The following is a 17,221-nucleotide window of genomic DNA, read 5'->3' on the forward strand; positions in this document are numbered from 1 at the left end:
TTACCAGAATAATTGTTGTAAGGTGATCATAGTTTCTTGGAAAGGCTTCTGGGAAAATCCTTTGGATTTTTCAAATCGGAGATAAACATCATCCTTTATATTTGATTGCTAGAGATAACTGGCGGACTTTGCCTAACAGCAAAAATAATCAGTGCGATTTCTTTACACACATTCACTCAATAACATTCCTTGACATCTACGGTGAACACAGATTACGCTTGGTGTGAAGAGATTCCTGCTCTGGGGAAATACATGTTCTTGGCAGGAGATAGATAGGTAGTGATGAAGACAATGTGAGAGTGATGTGATAGAATGATGTAGAAAGGGCCAAGGGAGCGTGGAATAGAGACGTTCTAATTTTGTGGGAAGGAGAGAGGATGAATCGGGAAGCGTCATAGTAGAGGTAACATTAAAGCAGGGTCTTGAAGAATCAACAAGAGAAGGTCAGGTAGCATGGGCAAAGGGAGCAGAGTGAGAAGGCCATGGGTTTAAGGTATATGTGTGTTTAGGATATGAGGTGTATTGGGAGGGAAGGAAAAGGAGGGCAAGGACCTGATTGTGACTGTCAGGTGGGCTGGGTCAGGAAGTTTAGATGTTATCCTACAGGTAGTGATGAGCTGCTGTAAGAGTTTTAATCAGGTAACTGCTGCTTTCTTTTATTTTCGGAAAAACATCCAGATGCTCTATTTTCACACTCTGGAGCTCTGGCGCTACAGAAATAAACAGAGTAGGATTATACAATTTATAAAATGTTGCTTACTCTTGGGATGTGAATGTCTGGTCCTATCTAGTTCCAGGTCTCCCTTTTTGCTTACGTATGCAAAGAACACCCACATGCTTGCATGTGGATGTACGTATGTGAGCAGGGGTGGGGATGGGGGATGAGGATGATACCCCTGGACACCTACCAGCCAAGAGCACATGCCTACACATCTAACTTCCTCAGTGTCCACCCGCCCTTCTCAACTGGCGTTCCTCCATAACATTAATCCTTAATGCCTTAAGGCATCTGATATATTTTTGATAGATCAACTTCTCTCTTACATATCTAGAATGGAACTAGCTGTGGACTTGGGAGAACTGAGAAAACAGTCACTCAAATCACTTTCTGTAGGGCTTAGTACTTCACACCCTTCCAGTTAAGAAAACCTGGAGAGGGACTTCTCTGGCGGTCCAGTGGTTGACTCCGTGCTTCCACTGCAGGGGGTCTGGGTTTCATCCCTGGTCAGGGAACTAAGATCCCGCTTGCTGCGTGTCACGGCCAAAAAAAAGAAAGACTGGAGACAGGGAGAAAAGTTAAGATGGTACTGCAGTGGTCCAGGAGTTGGATGTATTGTCTTTGTATGGTTCCCAACAGAAAGATGGGCCCCGTAACACAGTAACAATGTCTGTGCTCTGCAACTATGTTCCCAGCCATAACGGACTGCTTTAAGGGAAGATATCTCACCCAAATACACCAATCAGATTCTCTCACCTGAGAGTTTGAAACTTGGAAAAGAGTCACAGAAATTGGGATCCTGGTCTTCCCTGGTGGCACAGCGGTTGAGCGTCCGCCTGCCGATGCAGGGGACACGGGTTCGTGCCCTGGTCCGGGAAGATCCCACATGCCGCGGAGCAGCTGGGCCCGTGAGCCATGGCCGCTGGGCCTGCGCGTCCGGAGCCTGTGCTCCACAACGGGAGAGGCCACAGCAGTGAGAGGCCCACGTACCGCAAAAAAAAAAAATTGGGATCCTTTGAGCTGATTCAGGACTGAATCAGCTGATGGCAGAACTCAGGAACAATGCTGTTGAGATCTTTGGTGCTGTCTTGCTTTCTGCCTTCTGGAGGCTTGATTGTTAATTTCTTTCTAAATTTCAATTTTAATATATTTATTTCATCACAAACATTAAAATGAAAAAAATAAATTACAAAGTAAATCCTCGCCCTGAGGCAGGAGATAGATGGGCCCCAGGCTGGACAGTTTCTCCCCTGTGGACGAATACTCCAAAACGGCAGGAGAGAGGAGCTGAGCCCTGCCCAGATGAGAGATAAAAGACCACCCATTCCTCCTTCTCAAAGTCAAGGAGACCTCCCCGACCACACATGCGCAGAAAGGCTCCTCAGAGGTCAAAAGGGAGGGGGCGTCACTTCATAGTAAGTTATGTCAACCTACCCATAGGCCTCTTCGCTAGAATGCATCTTGGCTAAGAAGTACACACCCACACATGGGAGGACCCTGAGAGATACCAAATACAGACTCAGAACCAGGCCAAGCAAGATGATTGGCCAAAGGAAAACCGGAAGAAATGCCCTGTAAAAGTGATTCAAACTACCACGAGGGCGTGACTCTCTCTGAGCCCGCCCATATGTCTATCCACACGTACTCGTTTCCCTCCTAATAAACACTTTACTTGCTTCACTACTTTCTGTCTCTTTGTGGAAATTCATTTCTACAGAGCTGATGGGCCAGGGCCTTGTCACTGACCACTGGTCTACTGTCTGGGATTCAGTGCTCTCACTGCCATGGCCCAACTTCCATCTCTGGCCAGGAATCGAAATCCTGCTTCAAGCTGCTGTAGACCAAGTCCTCTCGAGAACACCCCCATATATACATTCTGTCCATTATTTATAAAATTAGACTTTATAAAAACATATAGAAGTATATACATATATGGGGGCCATATACTGTTTTATAACCTGGGTCAGAGTTTTTTGGTTTTGCTTTGTTTTGATTTTAATCAAAAAATATATTGTGGTTGTCTTTCCATGTCAGTTAATACAGAACTTCTTAATGCTTTTTTTTTTTTTTTTTTTTTTTTTTTTGCGGTACGTGGGCCTCTCACTGTTGTGGCCTCTCCCGCTGTGGAGCACAGGCTCCGGACGTGCAGGCTTAGCGGCCATGGCTCACGGGCCCAGCCGCTCCGCGGCATGTGGGATCTTCTCGGACCGGGGCACGAACCCGTGTCCCCTGCATCGGCAGGTGGACTCTCAACCACTGCGCCACCAGGGAAGCCCTCTTAATGGTTTCATAACATTCCATTACATAGTTAGAGCATAATTTATTGATTGTTAATTTCTTCCTGGGCTTCAATTAGAAGCATTCCTGAAAACTCTGGTAACATTATGCTAAGTAAAAGAAGCCAGTCACAAAAGACCTCATATTATACGGTTCAATTTATATCTAATGTCCAGAATAAGCAAACCTATAGAGACAGGGAATAGATTGCCCTGGGCTGGAGGGAGGAGGGAAGGGTTGTTGGGGAAAACTGGGGAGTGCTTACTAATGAGTTTCTTTCTGGAATGATGAAAATGTTCTAAAATTGACTATGGTGATGGTTGCACGTATCTGTGACTATATTAAAAACCATTGAATTGGTTTACATGGGTGAATTTTATGAAATGTGAATTATATCTCAGTAAAGCTGTTATTTAGAAAATCTGTGAAAGTGGGTAACGAGATGATTTTGTAAACTCCTCAGCAAGTTTGGGGGTTCTGCAGAGACTGCTAGGGTTCAAGGCTCAGGCTCACAGGTTGAAGGATCTGGGGTGTGGTAACAGCCACGACACCGCAGTCCCATGAGGCATCTCTAGCGTTGCTTTAGCAGCATTGTAGTGTCCAGTTGTGCTTGTCCTTTGATCCCAGGGCCCCAGATCTCCAGGGAATAGATAGATTCTGGCTCTGAACCTGAGCCCCAGGTGACGTTTCATTTGGCCCTTGACCTCAGCAGCTGGAGCCTAATATTCTTGGTGCAGAAAATGGATCAGTTCACTCTATCTTTGCTGTGACGACCAGGGTAGAGCAACATGGCCATCTGAGGCCAGCACTGTCTGCCATTAATCAGAATAATTCAGAATAACCGAGATAGGGCTCTGTAAGGCCTACACTGTCAGGTTAATGAATGGGAGGAATAAGAACCATGTTTCCAGACCTGGCGAGAGTAGTTGGAAAACTCAGTTATGCCATTCAGACCATGTAATTCACCATTAATATTCCTAAGGAGAGATCTCCAAAATGGAAGGTGCCCACCCCAAAGGGGACCAATCTACTGGGGTACAACAGCATCATATTAGAATTTCTATGCATTCTTTATTTAATCTTTTTTAAGTTTCTATCTTTTCAAATTAATTATTTATTTTTAATATTTTCGGTTGCATTGCGTCTTCGTTGCTGCGTGCTGGCTTTCTCTAGTTGCGGCAGGGCTACTCTTCGTTGTGGTGCACGGGCTTCTCATTGCAGAGGCTTCTCTTGTTGCGGAGCTCTAGGCGCGCGGGCTTCAGTAGTTGTGGCGCGCGGGCTCAGTAGTTGTGGTGCACGGGCTTAGTTGCTCTGCAGCATGTGGGATCTTCCCAGACCAGGGCTCGAACCCGTGTCCCCTACATTGGCAGGTGGATTCTTAATCGCTGTGCCACCAGGGAAGCCCCTGTTTTTGTTTTTTAATATACTTAATATTTTAGGAAAATTGTACACACATATTACTTATACATGGAGAAATTAATGTAAATGAAGGTGCTCAAAAGCTTACTATTAATGGTTGTAAGCAATTTAAAAAAAAAAACGTTTAGGGACTGCTGCTCTAAAGGATGTTGTGGCTTTCTGCTAGACGGAGGAATAAAGATTGACTTAAATGATACCTTAATTCACATTTGAGACCTAGCCCCCAAAGAAAAACTAGTTCAGAATACCTGTTTGCAAAGATTTATTTTTTAGTATAAATTCATCTTAAAAGAACTCAGATCTCTAGAGTTCAAACTGTCTCCCCACAATGGATGAGAGCAAACCCCACGTGGCTGGCCCTGCTTGGGTTCCTAAGTTCCTAAATTCTTATCGTGAGAAATGCAAACAAATTATGTGCAGTGGAATGCAGTTGGTCATTGCCTTGTGATTCTGTGCATCTGTTTGTAAATTCGTCTCGGCAGTCCTCTTCCTCCTGTCTATGTATGATTATTTGAATTCTTCTCTGAACTGGTTATAACATCTTACTGGTTCTCTCATTGTTGATTGGGTTAAAATCTTTGACACATGTTTATTTTACATTTGAATGAGACATGATTTTACCTTCAAAAAAATTCTTTAACAAGAGTCACCTTTCCTGAGGGATAGGTTTCATCCTGAAATTTGGGACCCTAGAAGCAAGGAAGAAAGCTGAGTAGGCAACCAAAAGTGTCTGCTGTAGAGATGGTCCCGAGAATATCAGGAAAGATGGGATTAATAATGTAGGCAAGGTAAGAGAGAATAACTATTTCCCTATTGAATAACTACGGAAGGAAAAAGTTGCCTATGGATGAAAATACAGAATTCTTATGAGGAGGAGAAAAAGGTCAGAGGAGCTCACACCCTTTTCTGTTAGCTTATAGAGAGCCACAGAGAGCCTTGGCAAAGTACTATAGAGCAGTGTTACTCAAAGTGTGGTTCCCACACTGACAGAACTGTCACCAGCCCACCCAAGATACCTACAGAAATTTACAGTAAGTATTTAGAAACTCGTAGTGCTTTACTATTGCTGTGAAATGCAAATGTTTGGTCAGTGGACTCATCTTACTGAACAGGGCGTGGATCAGTTTGGATGTTGTCAAACTCCTGTCGTGGGCAGGATGCAGTGTGAACTGGAGGTGCGTCTCATTGGAGAGGTCCTTATTTACCATGCGATATTTTAAGGTTAGTTTGCCAACTGTAATGTGTAAAATGTGTAAAATCTGGGATCCACTTCTTTCCCTGAGAGATAAGTTACAGTTGCTTTCATAGGATAAATTTGTTGAAACTGGGTACTGAAAGGTTAGAGATAACTTTTGAAAGTACAGCATTATTTGCTTATTTTCTTGCTGAAATTCCTTTGAAATCTCTTCTTCCATTCCTATCTATATATCTCTTTGAGATTAGCTTCTCTACTAGGTGTAGAAAACAGAACATAGAAATGCTTTAGATGTACATTGTCCTCTGTGGATGGTGTTATTATTTGCAACTTAGTTAACAAAAAAATAAACAAATACATTTGTCATATTAAAAACTTTAAATATTGATATACATGATATTCATGAAAGTGTGCATAGAAGCATTTACTAATTGATATTTGGGGACAGAATAAAATAATGGAAGAAATTCTTGGAGAGACAAAATTGAGAATCATCACCTAGTTCAACCCACTTGAAGTGGTGTTAGTCATTGAGAAGTTAATTTATGTCCTACTTTCCTTGGATTCTTAACTTCTTTTTTGATTCTGGAAGATGGTTGGGGCTTTATATCCTCTTATTTCAAGGCCCAAAACAGAGGTTTCTTGGACATAACCTCACTATTACTGCTACCTTCCTGGCATTTACTTTTTTTTTTCTTATTTATTTGGCTGTGCCAGGTCTTAGTTGTGGCACGCGGGATCTCTGTTGTGGCATGTGGGATCTAGTTCCCCGACCAGGGATCGAACCTGGGTCCCCTGCATTGGGAGCCCGGAGTCTTACCCACTGGACCATCAGGGAAGTCCCCTGGCATTTACTCTTAAAAGCCTAAAGTATCTTCCTAGGGGGACTGGGGAGGAGTGAATGTCTTTGTGGCAGGAAGTGGTAGAAGCTGTGATAATAGAGTGAGGAGAAGGCTTCTCCCAAGCCTGGAACATGGACGGGGTGAAGCAGTGGTGACCTGAGCCTCCGTCCTTTGCAGCACTGTGAGGGGGTGACCAGGCTTTAAAAGGGTTGGAACACCAATGGTGGGTGGGCACCCTACATAGGGGCTCCCATGCCCGACCAGCACCTTATGCTTGGTTGGCAGAGAAGGATCAGAGTGACCCACCTTCGAAAGGCTTGGACAAAGGATGGAGCGTCAATGCAGCTCTTGGACTAAAGACAGAGGGCCCTTTCTCAGATGTTGGTTGGGGAGAGAGTAGCCTATTCACAAGACTAAGACTAATTTTTCTGCCTCCCAGATAGGGTCAAGGTCAGAGTAAACTTGGATTTAGAAAAACAAAAGAATATAATAGTATCTAGTGCACCCAAGGTTGTGGAGTTAAGTTCGTATCTGCTTCATCATCATTAGACAGACGATCACACTAAGTTTTGAGATCAGTGATGTAGTGACTTCTCCAAGGTCATGCAACGGCAGAGGCCGTTGGTTTTTTTCTATCACACGGTGACCCTGCTTAAGGTCGGTAGGCTAAGAAAAAACAGATCCAATCACAAAGCCATTTAATAATAATAATACCAACAATACCCCTGTGCTGGGGGTTTACATTTACCATCTAATTTAATTCTCATAACCCTATGATAGCATTACGATCGATCCCCCATCTTACAGAAAACGGAAGCTTGGGACTTGAACTAGCTTGCCCAAGGCTGCATATCTAAGAAAGGCTGGACCAGGGTTTAAACCAGGCAGTCTGCTTCCAGAGCCTGCACACCTAACCACCACCCTATTCCCGCGGCTTCCCCACCAAACCAGGCTTCAAGGAATGAGGGCAAAAGACTTGCCATCTGTTTTCTATTCAACCAACCTGATTTACTTTAGGCTTGAGGCATTGAAAGTGTGCTAATATGAAATCCTATGCTAGTAGTCTATTTCAGTTAGGGGAAAAGGGGAGTTTTGTATCAATGATGTCCTTTATCTTTAATGTAAAATTCTTTTAGCCTCGCAGTGAACTGTGCCCAGACCCCACTTCTGCCTTTTCACTCTTTACCTCCAGAAAGTTTTCCAGCAGGGCAGGGATTTAAGCAATTGTGACCCTCCAGGAGAGTCTCACAGCTGAGGCACTTTGAAAATAGAACCATATTATTTTATTGTAGGTTTGGCAAATTCTCACAAAGTCAATATATTCCTTGTCTGGTTTCCAACAGCAATGCTTTTTGCCAGTGGTCACCCACGGGCCCCTAGTCCACCTCTGAGTGAGAAATAAAATTCTACGAACAAACCGGCTATGATTTTCTCCTTCTCTCAGAAATCTAATTCCTCGCGACCACATCACTGAGCAATTTCACGTGGTTGTAATTAAGATCACGTTTCCCATACTTGGCTTTCCGGTCTCTGATAAATGGTATGAGTATTCAAGTTCTAAACTCCCTGGACACACAGCCTGTTTTACTCCTGGCCTCTCACGTTGCTGATCTCTCAGGTAAAGGAGGTGTTGTGAACTGAATGTTTGTGTCCCCTCCAAATTCCTCTGTTGAAATCCTAACCCCCAATGTGAGGGCATTAGGAGGTGGGGTCTTTGGGAAGTGATTAGGTCATGAGGGCTCCACCCTCATGAATGGAATTAGTGCCCTTATAAGAAAAGACCCCAGAAGAGCTCTCTCTCTCTCTTTCTGCAAAGTGAGGACGCAAGGCAAAAGTAGCCATCTGCAACCCGGAAGAAGGTCCTCAGCAGAACCCACCCAACTATGTGTGGCACCCTGATCCCGGATTTCCAGCCTCCAGAGCAGTCAGAAATAAATTTCTGTTGTTTATAAGCCACTCAGGCCATATTCACATTTATGCAAAATATTATGAATATTTATATTTCTCATTTTATTAGAGGACAAAAATACACGTTAAACAGTAAGAGATAAATCCCTTCCATTGTGACCTCTGCATTGTTTTTTTTAGGGCTCCCCAACCTTTTTTTTTTTTTTTCATCTTTATTGGAGTATAATTGCCCCACAATGGTGTGTCAGCTTCTGCTTTACAACAAAGCGAATCAGCCATACATACACACACGTTCCCACACCTCCTCCCTCCTGCGTCTCCCTCCCTCCCACCCTCCCTATCCTACCCCTCCAGGTGGTCACAAAGCACCGAGCTGATCTCCCTGCGCCATGAGGCTGCTTCCCACTAGCTATCCATTTCACGCTTGGTAGTGCATATATGTCCATGCCACTCTCCCGCCCTGTCACAGCTTACCCTTCCCCCTCCCCATATCCTCAAGTCCGTTCTCTAGTAGGTCTGTCTTTATTCCTCTGCATTTGTACCTTGCGTTGCCCACGTTTTCTTAATCCAGAAAAGTGAAGTCTGGTGCCCTCTTGTGGTCTTTTACTTTGTTGTCCTGGGAAATTTTTATTCCACTAACTTGCAAAGAACTTCTCTGTGGTGGAAGACTGCTTCCTTGAGAATCATCGCTTCTTCCGCTAGCCATGTCTCTCAACAACTTCAAATTGGAAGAGCCCACCCCACCAAAGATGTAGTCAGACTCAATGTGATTTTTCTGTTAGTAGCCAGGGCAGGTACTTTGAGGTCCTATGGAGTTTCTCTAAAGAAAGAGAATGTACTTAATAAGATAATTCCAAAATATTGACAGGTCAAGTCCATCCTCATGCCTCCTGACCCTCAGAAGACCAGCAGCTCATCTTGCAAAGCTGCCTAAGTGTCAGGAGGAAAAGGTACATTTTCCATAGCCTCTTTCTGCACTTTGGGAAGTGATGAGTCAAACCAAACCCTTGATGCAATTAAGAGTTAAAGAGAGCTGTAAGCACTGCCTTTTCCCTCTGATACGGATGTGTGAGGAGGGTAGGACTCAAGGCACTGATAAAGAGCATGGGCTCAGAGGTGAGGCTTGCCCTAAGTCACATGGCTTATGAGTGATGGAGCCAGGGCTAGAACGTGGGCCCATGACTCCCAGTTCCACACTCCATTCATCGCATCGCACAGCGCTTCCCCTTGGCAGGGAGCTCGACTCCTGTCCTTGATATTTCGGCTGTCTGTGTACCACATACACACGATATTTCAGTAAACAATAAGATAGTATTTAGATACTACAAGCAACTCTCACTGACCAGGTGTCCCCACCCCCAACTAAAGTAAACTAAACAAAACAAACCCACCAATGAAAACAAATGAACAAAACCATCAACCACACTCCCATAGGATCAGCAGAGTATCAGGAATATTATGGAGGAATCTAGAGTCGAGGGGTTGCATTTGGATCCGTGCTCTGCCATTTATCTGTTTATGGCCCTTGGAAATTGATTCCCCTCTGCCTTCACTTCTTCATATACAAAATAAATGAAAAATTACGTGTGTTGAGAGAATTCGATGAGTTCTGGTATGTAGTCAAGGATTTGATTAATTTTATCTATTATTGTTATTATTTGAAGAATTATTTCAGTTATCCAGATGGGACTGTCTACGTTGGTGAAATTCACTGCACAATTAAAATGTTTCTTTGCATTAGCTATAATCTTTGATAGGTGATTTCTCTAAAGTAAAGCTTATTTCACCTACTATGCTATATACAGCAGCAAAACTGTCTGGTCCCTCTCTTTCTCTGTCTCTGTCTCTCTCTCTTTTGATTTCAAAGTTAAAAAACAGTTTCAATACCATCATTCCACGTAGGCTAAGCCCTTCCGCATGTCCCATTTCTGAGGTTCAGAGGCTCAAGGTAAGAAACTCTTTAAAGAACTGGCTAAGACTTGTCAATACAGAAAAAGGAAGCCCTGCCTATTTGCTTCTCAGAGGTTCTCTAAATGGACTCACCCCAAAGGGAAGCTGGGTCTTGGGGCATTATTTGGCTTTGATAACTTTTACTTCCCTGCAAAGGGCTCCATCCCTGTGACCTCTTGTCTCCTTTAATACTGACTCATGATACAAATACCCCTTGATGGATCAGAGAGCTAACAGTACCTTCCGGCCAACTACCTTCTGTATCCAAAAAGAGCCAATAGCAATCACAGCTCCCTCAGCTCCTGGATTTTACTTTTCACTGTTGGATGCAGTGGTACTTCTCCTTTATCTTAACACACACATTCTCCTAGTCCAGTGGGATTTGCCTGGCCCTTAGACAGTGGTTCCATCAGAAAGTGTTTGCTTTCTCCCCAGAAGGCGAAAAGAATGTCTCTCTCCCAGAACAATGGATTAAACCTTTATCTGGAAGAAGTCAACAAATAGATTTGTAGTGAGATCTTTGAACTAAGTCTTAAGAACATCCACCCTTAAGACACCATTTGAAAGTGAAACTCAGCTGAAAGTTTCCTAGAAAAAAGCAAATGAAAAATTGTGTGCTACTAAACAAATTTGACTGTTACCCAGGACAACCCTGAGTTTAGTAAAACAGAGGAATCTCAGAACAGGCGCCTGTCAATACCTAAGCATGTGGCTCCTACAAGGACTAGCAACTGTGACCCGGGCGTGTAGACAGAAACTTGGGCTGATATCTTCTGACTTTGCACTGCAGCGTCCTGGTAAAACTGCAGATCCACTGTCTGGTAGACTTCTCTTAAATTCAAACCACATGTAGAGATATTAAATAAGCATATGTCATAACATATTTGGGTAACTATAGGGAAAACTGAAAAGTTGGCAACAGATCTTAAGAAAGTTACTCAATTGTCTGGTAAGGCAAGGCGGCTTTTGAAAGCCCGGCCACTTGCCATTTCTTTAAGCCCTTGATGTGAGCAGCTGCAGGATGGATGAGGACTGAAAAAGCTGCTCTTCTTTCCTGAGCGGGTGAAGATGGGGCCTGGGGTCAAGCTAGGGATATGTGTCTGAACTGCATCTAAGAAGAATGAAGCCCAGCCAAGTCCCACCCTCTGCACCAGATACGTTGGAGCGAAGGGTGAAAAGCCAGACAGCTCATCCAGGCAACCGGGCCTCAACTCCTTCCCTCTGCAGCTTTTTTTTGGGGGGGTGCGTGGGCCTCTCACTTTTGTGGCCTCTCCCGTTGCGGAGCACAGGCTCCGGACGCGCAGGCCCAGCGGCCATGGCTCACGGGCCCAGCCGCTCCGCGGCGTGTGGGATCCTCCCGGACCGGGGCACGAACCCGCGTCCCCTGCATTGGCAGGCGGACTCCCAACTACTGCGCCACCAGGGAAGCCCCCCTCTGCAGCTTTGAGGGGCACACTGGAAGGCTGTTGGATTAATTGGGAGCCGGTTCTTGAATCTCTCGTCTTTCCTGAATTCATTATTTTACAAGGGTAGTCATTTACATAGGATGAAAAATACCGAATATCTCCCAAACACACTAACCCATCCCCCTTTCTGGTGTCATGGCAGCCGGGAAATAGAAAAGTGCTTATGAGACATTTGGATTTTCAGGTTGATTCGAAGTTTCTCTGCTTTTCTGTGATTGCCGTGGCTGCTCCAGATGATGAGAGAAAGATGCGTATATATGTTTAAAGTCAACAAGCCAGACTCTAGTCTCATCTGTACAGCTACTGCTGTGGCCGCTTCCTGTATGTGTGGTTCGGCAGAAAGAGATCAGGGGAGCCTGGGAAGGGAAGTATTTCAAAGAGGAGGGTACTGTCAGATTTCCCAAATACCGCAGATAAATCAGTAAATATAGGACTGAAATGTGTGCGTGGGGCTTTTTCAAAACCACTTTTTGAAGTTTAACTGGCATACAATGAGTTGCACATATTTAAAGCGCATAGTTTGATAGGTTTTCGTATATGTACACACCCTAAAGCCATCACCCCAATCAAACCAATGAGCACATCCGTCACCCCCTAAGCTTCCCTCTGCTTCTTTGTAACCCCTGCACCCCACCCTCCCCTAGCCATCCTCCCCAGGAAACCACTAGTTTGCATTTTCTAGAATTTTATATAATTGAAATCATACAGTATGTACTCTTTTTTAATCTGGTTTCCTTATTTTGAGAATTGACCTGATTATTTTGAGATTAAGACTCACCCATGTTGGAGCATATATCAAATAGTCTCTCTCTCTCTCTCTCTCTCTCTCTCTCTCTCTCCCCTCCCCCGCCCCTGTCTCTCTTTCTTTTTGCTGAGTAGTTTTCCATTGTGAATATACCATGGATATATGGGTATATCTCTATTTGTTTATCCATTCTCCTGTTGGTGGACATTTGGGTTGTTTCCCATTTTCAGTTACTACAAATAAAGCTGGTTTGAATATTCATGTTCACGTCTTTGTGTGAACATATGCTTTCTTTTCTCTTGGGTAAATACTTAGGCTGGCTCATATGGGTATGTGTATATTTAACATTTTTAAGAAATGGTTGTACTGTTTTTCAAAGCGGTTGTACCATTTTACCTTCCCGCCGGCAGTATTTGAGAATTCCAATTCCTCCATGCCCTTCCCAGCACTCGGTACAGCAGGCTTTTTAACTTCAGCCATTCTAATATATGTTGTCCATGAACTCTGACGATCGAACGTTCTGATAATCTTCAGAAGCGTCTGCATTGTGGGACTTCCCTAGTGGTCCAGTGGGTAAGACTCCGTGCTTTCAATGCAGGGGGCCTGGGTTCGATCCCTAGTCGGGGAACTAGATCCCGCGTGCGTGCCACAACTAAGAGTCCGCGTGCCACAACTAAGAGTCCGCGTGCCACAGCTAAGACCCGGTGCAGCCAAAAATAAATAATAAATACATATTTTTAAAAAATGAAACCATCTGCATTACGGCTGTGGGTCCACAAACCAGACAGCAATGGAAGGAGGAGACAATGAATACAGGCAATTTTCAGAGACTTCTTGTTACAAGGGAAGGCTCCAAGTTCATGTGAAAGTCATGGTTATATACTCAAAACTGATCCACTCTACATCTGAATTACAACATTTTAAGGTTTATTATTTGCCAGTTCACAGTGTGGGCAGTTAGGTGGGGCCTTAGGGGATAAAATATTTCTTTTAAAATTTTACCAAATCATAAGGCCACGCTGCTTCTTGAACAGTATCTAAGTATTAAGGTTGGATAAAAATCAGCTGGAGGTCCTCACAGCCCTTTAACCAAGCTATAAATGTCACATGTGTCTTTATTCTTTTCAACAGGGCACACCCAAACAGAAGACAAACAGGGAGGCTGGAAAGGAGAGACAAAGACAGAATGAGAAACAGGGTGACTGACCATCTGTCCCAGTTTGTGGGGACTGTCCCAGTTTTAGCACAGAATGTCTTGAGTCTGTGAGTGTGTGTTCCACTTTAGTCAGAGCTAAAGTGAGTATCAAATCAATACAGCCTGCGGGCTTGAATGGAGGAAAGGAGATGTCACACAATCTCAAACTGGTTTAGAGAATATTTCTCATTGCTCCCTAAAAACGAGAAACGTCACTTTCACAAATCACCAATGTGCTATGTGTGGAAGTCATACAAAAGCTAGGGGTTCATAAGGTGGAAAAAGTTTCAAACCGGTCACTCACGTGAATAGACGTAGTGGGAGCAGGGACAGGCTGAGTTCAGGGCTGCTCCCCTGCCCACCTCCCTCCATTCTGTGACCACCAGCTTCTCCTGCCCTTTGGGATGTCATTGTGGGTTGAACTGTGTCCTTCCCCCACCTCCAAATATGTCCAAGTCCTAACCCCAGTTACCTGTGAATATGACCTTATTTCAAGATGGGGTCTTCACTGATGTAATCAAGTTAAGATGAGGTCATACCGATTAGGGTGGGCCCAAATCCAATGACTGGTGTCCTTACAGAAAGAGAGAAATTTGGACACAGAAACACACACAAGGGGAGAAGTTCGCGTGACAATAATGGCAGGGATTGGAGTGATGCATCTAGAAGCTAAGGAATGCCAAGGATTGCTGGCAGCCACCAGAAGTTAGGAAAGAGGCATGGAGTCGATTCTCCCTCAGACTTTCCAAAAAGGAAGCAGCCCTGCCCAACACCTGGATTTCGAATTTCTGGCCTCTAGAACTGTGAGAATAACTTTCTGTTGTGTTAAGCCACCCAGTCCTGAGTACTTTGTTATGGTAGCCTTAGGAAACCAATATAGGTGTGCTTCCACATATGAACCCCAGTGATCATTTATGTCCTGAACATTTATTTAACAGTGGTTTATTGAGTAACTACCATGTTCCAGGGTCCATGTGGGCATTACGGAAGGAGCAAGGTAGAATAACAAGGCCTACCCTCCTCCTTTGCCTGAATTATCACGTGTACTCTTCTAGTCTCCATGCAGCTGTTACCTCTGCTAGAAAGCGATTCCCCCATTATATCTCCCTAGGTGCGTTCCAATGGTTTTCAAGCCCCTCTGGGTATCAGAATCACCTGGGGAGCTTTTAAAACACACTCATGCCCTGAGAGCTGAGATTCTGAGTCCCTGAGCTTGGGAGAGAGCCAGGGCATTTTGTAAATTCCACGAGTGCTTCTAACGTACAAGGTTGAGACTCTCTGGAAGGGTGCTTCACCTCTGGGCTTTCACAGCACCCCAGGACTGCTTCAGCCATAGCACCCTCCACATTATACTGCAATGATGTGCTTCTTTTCATCCACTAGAAGAACATTTCTCACCTTGGGTTGCACAATGAAGCCAACTAGAAAGTTAAGATTCCCCACGTGCCTGACCAATCCCAGACCAGCTGAATCAGAATCTCCCCAGGTGACCGCAATTTGCAGCCAATCTGGAGAATTATTGTACTGGATCGCAAACTCCTTGGGGGCAGGCATCTAGCCTTCTTGATCCCAGTAACTCCATTGCCAAAACACTGCTGGTGCTTGTAGCCGCCATAAGCACACCAACAGATGTTCCTTAAGTAACTTAATTCTACCAGAAAATGAGTTTATAACCTAGCAGGGAGGCTAAGTGACCCTCCCAGAATGCATACTTGAATGGCTAAGGGCTCATTGTGAATATGTAAAGAAGCAGGCCATGAGGTAGACAAGGCTGTAAGAGATCACCAACCCTACCCTGTTCGGTTCCATGGCTTTCCAAGATCAGTGTTCTAAAAATGCCTTATCAAGAGACTCTGAAAGTAGACCACTGACAAAATGTGTCTGGACTTCTCTGGAGGCTCAGGGGCTCTACTCTGCTCTTGTCTGTCTCTGTGTGCTCAGGACAAGTAGAATATGGCAGCCATCCTAAGCGAAGAAGAGAGAATCCGGTAGCATCCTCCAGCTTTCACGTGCTTTGATGTGCTTCAAGCAGTATGTGATACATCACAGTGAACGCTCCAAATCAGAGATCTGAGGTTTCATTGGGGAAAAGGCAATGGGCTCAGGAAACAGAATCTTGTGACTTCAGTGGAGAATTTTCTGGTTGTGTGGACTGGCTCTGACTTCTGACACGTCCCTGGGAGCAAGCTCCAGGTCGACCCCCCTTGAAGTCACGTTCTCTGCTGGGCTTGGCCAAGCCTGGCCCCCTGCCTTGATCACGGGTCCGGTGGTCTCAGCCCTCTTAGGACCAGGCTGTTCCTGATCTTTCCAATTTTCCCAGGTGCTTAGAGTCCTGACCCTGAGCCAAGTTCAACAGCTGAACCTCACTCAACAGGCCTCATCTCTGCTTCTTTTCTGCACTTGACAACTCCTTTCAGAACACAGGTCACGTCTTATCTCGTGGTCTTTCTACTTGCTCTTGTTCTAGGTGAGTATTTCTCATCAGTCTTGAGTACTTCCCCCTCCCCAAGCCATTCTCTATCATCCTGTCTTATTTTCTTGATAGTACTCTGTGGAATTACCTGCTTAGTTGTAGAATTACTTACTTATCAACGGTCTGTCTTGCTACTTCACTACATCCTAGAATATAAGTTCCAGGAATGCACGGATTATTTTGTTTACACTAGATTTCTCGATAAGCATGTTAATGGTGGTCCAGTGGTTATAGGACTCCGCGCTTCCACTGTGGTGGCCTGGATTCAATCCCTGGTTGGGGAACTAAGATCTCACGAGCTGAGTGGCCAAAAAATATATATATAAGTATTTTAATGAATCCTTAGGCTAAACTGCCTGTCGCTCTGTTATTTCTTACAGAGCCTGTCTGCGACCCCAAGTGCTGCTGCCATGACAGTAGGTGTGTAATTTCCAGTTCCCACCTCTCTCTCCCTCCCCAGCTCAGTTGGCCCCACGCCAGGAGGCTCAGCGTCACATCTCCTGAGCACTAAGTTTCCATTCTGACAATTTGCCAATAATTCATAGATGTCTGGACCTCGGCTTGCCTGTGTAGCCTTGTTCTTACCAGCAATAGCTCTGCCCACTGGACCTTCAGCCCCCATCGTGACCTCTGGTCTCCTTGGCCGCACTGTGCTTTCTGCCTCATTCATCTCACTCCCTCACCTTTCTGCCAACCCTCCTCATTCCAGCTCCTGCCCTTGCTGCCTGGGGTCCCAGCATGGCCACGGAGAAGACGACATCAAGGTCAGTGTCACTCTCAGCCTCGAGTCCTAAGTATGAAGGGCTTTCAGAGATCTCCAAGTGAGAGCTTCTCTCTGGTACAACCCAGAGTATGTCAGTCACTGAATAGTCAATGGTCTCATCCTTAAGAGAGTGTTTACCTTCCTAGGGATGATTAAAGCAGCCATCTGTTTCATATTCTTTTTTAAAATTGTGAAGTAAAACACACACTCAGAAAAAAATGTATAAAGCACACATGTGTCATTTAATAATAATTATATAGCAAACACCTA

Source organism: Phocoena phocoena, chromosome 18 (assembly GCF_963924675.1).
Source record: "Phocoena phocoena chromosome 18, mPhoPho1.1, whole genome shotgun sequence".
Lineage (NCBI taxonomy): Eukaryota > Metazoa > Chordata > Mammalia > Artiodactyla > Phocoenidae > Phocoena > Phocoena phocoena.